The following is a 6,000-nucleotide window of genomic DNA, read 5'->3' as shown; positions in this document are numbered from 1 at the left end:
AGTTTCATATCATTGTGATCTGAGAAAGTGCTTGATATGATTTCAATCTTTTTAAATTTGTTGAGACCACTTTTGTGCCCTAATATGTGGTCTATCCTAGAGAATGTACCATGAGCACTTGAAAAGAATGTATATTCTGCTGCTTTAGGGTGAAAGGTTTTGAAGATGTCTATTAAATTGAGTTGATCTAGTGTGTCCTTTAAGTCTACTGTTTCTTTGTTAATTTTCTTTCTTGAGGATCTATCTAGTGATGTTAGTGGGGTATTGAAATCCCCAACTATTATAGTATTGCTGTTGATCTCGCCCTTTATATTTATAGAAGTCTGCTTTATATATTTAGGTTCTCCTATATTAGGTGCATAGATATTTATAATAGTTATACCTGCCTGTTGGATTGCTCTCTTTATCATTATGTAGTGGCCTTCTTATCGCTTACTATATTCTTTGTTTTAAAGTCCATTTTGTCTGATATAAGTATTGCTAACCCAGCTTTTTTCATTTCCATTTGCATAAAATGTTTTTTCCCATCCTTTTATCTTCAGTCTATGTGTGTCTTTTGTTTTAAGGTGTGTCTCTTGTAGACAGCATATGTATGGGTCCTGTTTTCTTATCCATTTTGCTACCCTATGTCTTTTGATTGGATCATTCAATCCATTTACATTTAAGGTTATTATTGATATGTAGTTGTTTATTGCCATTTTATTCTTTGAAGCTGTATTCCTCTTTTGCTATATTCTTTTCCTACTTTGACCTGTTTACACCATGCCCCTTAATATTTCCTGCAGCATTGGTTTGGTTGTAATGAATTACTTGAGGGTTTTTTTGGTCTGGAAAGCTTTTTATTTCTCCTTCAATTTTAAACGATAGCCTTGCTGGATAGTCTTGATTGTAGGCTCTTGTTCTGCATTACTTTGAACATTTCTTTTTTTTATTTTTTATTATTATATTTTTATATTTTATTTATTGATTTTTAGAGAGAGGGGGGAGAGAGAGAGAGAGAGAGAAAGGGGAGGAGCAGGAAGCATCAACTCCCACATGTGCCTTGACCAGATAAGCCCAGGGTTTTGAGCCAGCAACCTCAATGTTCCAGGTCGATGCTTTATCCCACTGCACCACCACAGGTCAGGCTGAACATTTCTTTACATTCTCTTCTGGCCTTAAGTGTTTCTGTTGAGAATTCGGAAGTCATCCTTATGGGGACTCCTTTGTAGGTGATAGCCTTTTTTTCTCTTGCAGCTTTTTTTTTTTTTTTTTTTACAGAGGCAGAGATAGACAGGGACAGACAGACAGACAGGAACGGAGAGAGATGAGAAGCATCAATCATCAGTTTCTCGTTGCACGTTGCGACTTCTTAGTTGTTCATTGATTGCTTTCTCACATGTGCCTTGACCGAGGGCCTTCAGCAGACCGAGTAACCCCCTGCTGGAGTCAGCGACCTTGGGTCTAAGCTGGTGAGCTCTTTGCTCAAGCCAGATGAGCCCGCACTCAAGCTGGCGACCTTGGGGTCTCGAACCTGAGTCCTTCCGCATTCCAGTCCGAAGCTCTATCCACTGCGCCACCACCTGGTCAGGCTCTCTTGCAGCTTTTAATATTTTCTCTATCACTTAGCTTTGGTATTTTAATTATGATGTGTCTTGGTGTAAGTTTCTTTGGGTTTCTTTTTAATGGAGGTCTCTGTGTTTCTTGAATTTGCGAGAGTTTCTCCTGCATTAATTTAGGGAAGTTTTCAGCTATGATATGATTGAACAAAGTCTCTATCCCTTGTTCTTTCTCTTCTTCTTCAGGAACCCCTATGATGTGGATGTTATGTCTCTTTATGTTGTCACAGCTCTCTAAGAGTTTCCTCAGACTTTTTGAGTCTCTTTTCTTTTTTCTTCTCTGCTTTTATGCCTTCATTCAAGTTGTCCTCCAACTCGCTGATTTGATCCTCAGCTCTATCCATCCTGTTTTTAATTCATTCCATTGTGGTCTTCATTTCTCATATTGTATTTGTCATCTCCAACTGATTCTTTGTTATATTTCAATATCCTTTTTTATACTTGCTATTTCTTTATTTAGGTGTTTGTAATGACCATCCATTGTTGTTCTAAGATCCCTAAGCATCCTTACAATTATTATTTTGAACTCCGCATCTGGAAGTTTGGTTATTTCCATATCACTCAGTTCATTTCCTGGATGTTTCTCTTGGATTGCACTTCTCTGTCTTCTCATATCTATGTATTTGGGTGTTTTGTTTGTCGACCTGGTTGAGTCTAGGCTTGGTGTTGTCTGCCTCCAGTTTTCAATTGTGTTATTTCTAGGTCTTCTTGGGTCGGCATCAGGTATTATTTGTAATCCACATTCAGATTTGGGCCACTTTGAAGTCTTGATTTGTTTATTTTCTTTATAGGTGATTGTCTTGTTTGCTGATCTCAGCGGGGGGCTCATTTGAATTTGTATCCAGGAATGTGGTGGGTGTAATCTGAGCTCTGCCAGTTAATCTCTCTGGGGGTGGGTTGCTTTCTCAGCTTCAGTAGGGGGAGTTGTATCTCAGATCTCCATGGAGACCTGAGTTACTGTCCCTCATCCCTACTTCTTGTTTTCAGCTGTGTCTTTTTGCACTAATTGGAGCTGGAGAGGTGTCTGGAGATCTGTGACCTGGAAGCACTTTGTATTCTCTCTTGTGGAAGGATCAGCCCCTCCCCCATCTATGGCCACCTCCCGCACTGAATCAGTCAGCTTTTCAGGTCCTCTCCTGCATTCCTCTGCCCCTTACCGTCTGTCTCTCTCTCCCCCCTTTCTTTTTGGAAGACCAGCTGGCCCTTTCACACCCCTTGTTCCCTGGTCGCCAGGCAAGTGGCTGTGAGCAGTATTTTCTGCTCTTTTCCTTGGAGTGAGATCCCTCTTGGGCTTTCAGCCTCACCCTCCCCCCTCTATTCTTGTAAGCAGGGGAGATTCAGGCACTCCCTACCAGGTTCACTGTAGCTTCTTCTTTGCTCCTTGGTTTTTGAGAGCTGTTCTTGTTGTCCAGATTTGGTTTTTCACGCTGATTGTTCATAAATTAGTTCATAATCCAGTTCGGTGGTGTGAGCTAGGAGTCTGTGCGTCTGCCTACTCTGATGCTATCTTCAGGTCTCTCCCATTTTTTCTTGATGAGTATATTTCTTTAATTCCACACCGTTATTAGGAGCTGTGCTGGTCTGTGGCAATCAGGGGCCACTGCTCCATTGCTTGGCAACTGAACTATTTTCATGCCTGAGGTGAGGCCTTGAAGCCATCCTTAGCTCCCAGGGCTAACTTGCTCAAACTAATCGAGCCATGGCTGTGGGAGTAGAAGAGAGAGGGTTGGGGGGACGGATGGAAAAGCAGATGGTTGCTTCTTCTGTGTGCCCTGACTGGGACTTCCACATGCTAGGCTGACACTCGACTGCTTAGCCAACTGGCCAGGGCCAACATTTTCTTTTCTTTTTTCCTAGCAAAAGAGAGAGAGAGAGAGAGAGACAGACAGAGAGAGGAACAGACAGGAAAAGAGAGCGATGAGAAGCATCATTTCTTCATTGTGGCACTTTAGTTGTTCATTGATTGCTTTCTCATATGTGCCTTGATGGGGGGGAGGTGGTGGCTATAGTTGAGCCAGTGCCCCCTCGCTCAAGCCAGCAACCTTGGACTTCATGCCAGCAACCATGGTGTCACGCTGAAGCCAGCAACCCCCCCACTCAAGTTGGTGAGCCTGTGCTCAAGCCATATGAGCCCACACTCAAACCAGCGACCTCTGGGTTTCAAACCCGGGTCCTCTGTGTCCCAGGCCAATGATCTATCCACTGTGCTGTTGCCTGGTCAGGTTCAAAGTTTTCTTATGTACTTTTTATTTGTTTGAATTTTTGTTTCTGGGTTGTTGGATTTTTTGTTTGTTTTTTAATTTGTTTCTTTGTCCCTCTTCCAGATCTCATACTGAATGCCTACTTGTTTGGAAATTGCACACTCTATGTTTTGAGTGTTATCAAGGAACATTTCTCTACCAGAACAAGTATAATAAATATGTTCATGTAATAATTTCTATTGTAAGATTGCCCTTGTACTCTTTTTTTTAATTAATTATTTTTATTTATTTTATTTTATTTTTTTACAGAGACAGAGAGAGAGTCAGAGTGAGGGATAGACAGGGACAGAGAGATGAGAAGCATCAATCATTAGTTTTTTCGTTGTGCACTGCGACACCTTAGTTGTTCATTGATTGCTTTCTCATATGTGCCTTGACCACGGGCCTTCAGCAGACCGAGTAACCCCTTGCTGGAGCCAGAGACCTTGGGTCCAAGCTGGTGAATTTTTGCTCAAACCAGATGAGCCCACGCTCAAGCTGGCGACCTCAGGGTCTCGAACCTGGGTCTTCCACATCCCAGTCTGACGCTCTATCCACTGCGCCACCGCCTGGTCAGGCGCCCTTGTACTCTTGGAGAAACTGTTTGGTTCAAGGTATTTGTCTTAGTGCAGTGATAGATTTTTTACTTCTCCTGGTGTTATCTAGGTTACATTAGCTTAATTAAATAAATTGTGAAGATTTTCATGTTTTTCAATATTTTGAAATAGTTCAGACAGTTCTCAAGAGAAACAGAGTTGGAAACTAAAGACGATAAAAACATTATTTTCTCCACTACTATTGCAATAGAGGAGAGAGGCTTCATACAACCAAACTCAACTCCCATTACAGCAAACACGGCTGGAGATTTACAGCAACAAGCAGATTAGGAGGCTGAGTGTAGGCCAAATTACCAAAGTAGACAGTAAATTTAAGAATTCTTGCTTAGCCTGACCAGGCAGTGGTGCAGTGGATAGAGCATCAAACTGGAACATGGAGGACCCAGGTTCAAAACCCAAAGGTCACGGCTCAGGCACAGGCTCATCTGGTTTGAGCACAGGGTCACTGGCTTGAGCGTGGGGTCATAGACATGACCCCATGGTCGCTGGCTTGAGCAAGGGGTCACTAGCTCTGTTATAGCCCCTCCCCCCTCAAGGCACATGTGAGAAATCAATCAATGAATAACTAAGGAGCCGCAAAAAAGACTTGATGCTTCTTGTTTCTTTCCCTTCCTGTATATCCCTGTCTCTGTCAAAAAAAAAAAAAAAAAAAAAAAATCTTGCTCAAACTGACCTAACAGGATTCTTGCTAAAAGGCAGACCAAGGATTTACACATTAAGTGTAAGAGATTAGGAATTTGATCAGATATTGAGAATGGGTATTCTAAATTGATGTAGCAAGATTCTTGCTAAAACTAAACTCAATAGGCCAAGAACCGGGCCCAGGGATCAGGCCTAGCAGAAAAGTGGGCTCAGAGGAAAACCAAATATGACCCACTAAGCTATGATATTGGGCCCCCAAAATCATGTACTTCTTCAAGTTCCAGCAGCAGAATGAGCTGAAACGCACACTGCTCATACATTTGAATGCAGGTTTTGTCCACATTTTTCTACAGTGATAATTTTGAAGCCCTCAGTATAGTGCTTGCCGCTGAGCTGAGCTGGGAGCGGGTACAGTCACCACCATTCGTGGAGTACCTGCCATGTACCCCAGATGTTGCTACCTATTCTGCTCATTCTTCTGACAACTCTTCAAGGGACTCTACCAGGCACTTCACTGCCTTCTCTGTTCCTCATGGATTAGCCAGGAGTAGTCAACCTTTTTATACCTACTGCCCACTTTTGTATCTCTGTCAGTAGTAAAATTTTCTAACCGCCCACTGGTTCCACAGTAATGGTGATTTATAAAATAGGGAAGTAACTTTACTTTATATAATTTATAAAGCAGAGTTACAGCAAGTTAAAGTATATAATAATAACTTACAAGTACTTTATGTAGAGTTTTCGCTGTTTGGCAGAATAAATCTTTAAAAAACAACTTACTGGCCCGACCTGTGGTGGTGCAGTGGATAAAGTGTCGACCTGGAAATGCTGAGGTCGCCGGTTCGAAACCCTGGGCTTGCCTGGTCAAGGCACATATGGGAGTTGATGCTTTCAGCTCCTCCC

This window comes from Saccopteryx bilineata, chromosome 1 (genome assembly GCF_036850765.1).
Source record: "Saccopteryx bilineata isolate mSacBil1 chromosome 1, mSacBil1_pri_phased_curated, whole genome shotgun sequence".
NCBI lineage: Eukaryota > Metazoa > Chordata > Mammalia > Chiroptera > Emballonuridae > Saccopteryx > Saccopteryx bilineata.
This window is presented reverse-complemented; position numbering follows the sequence as displayed.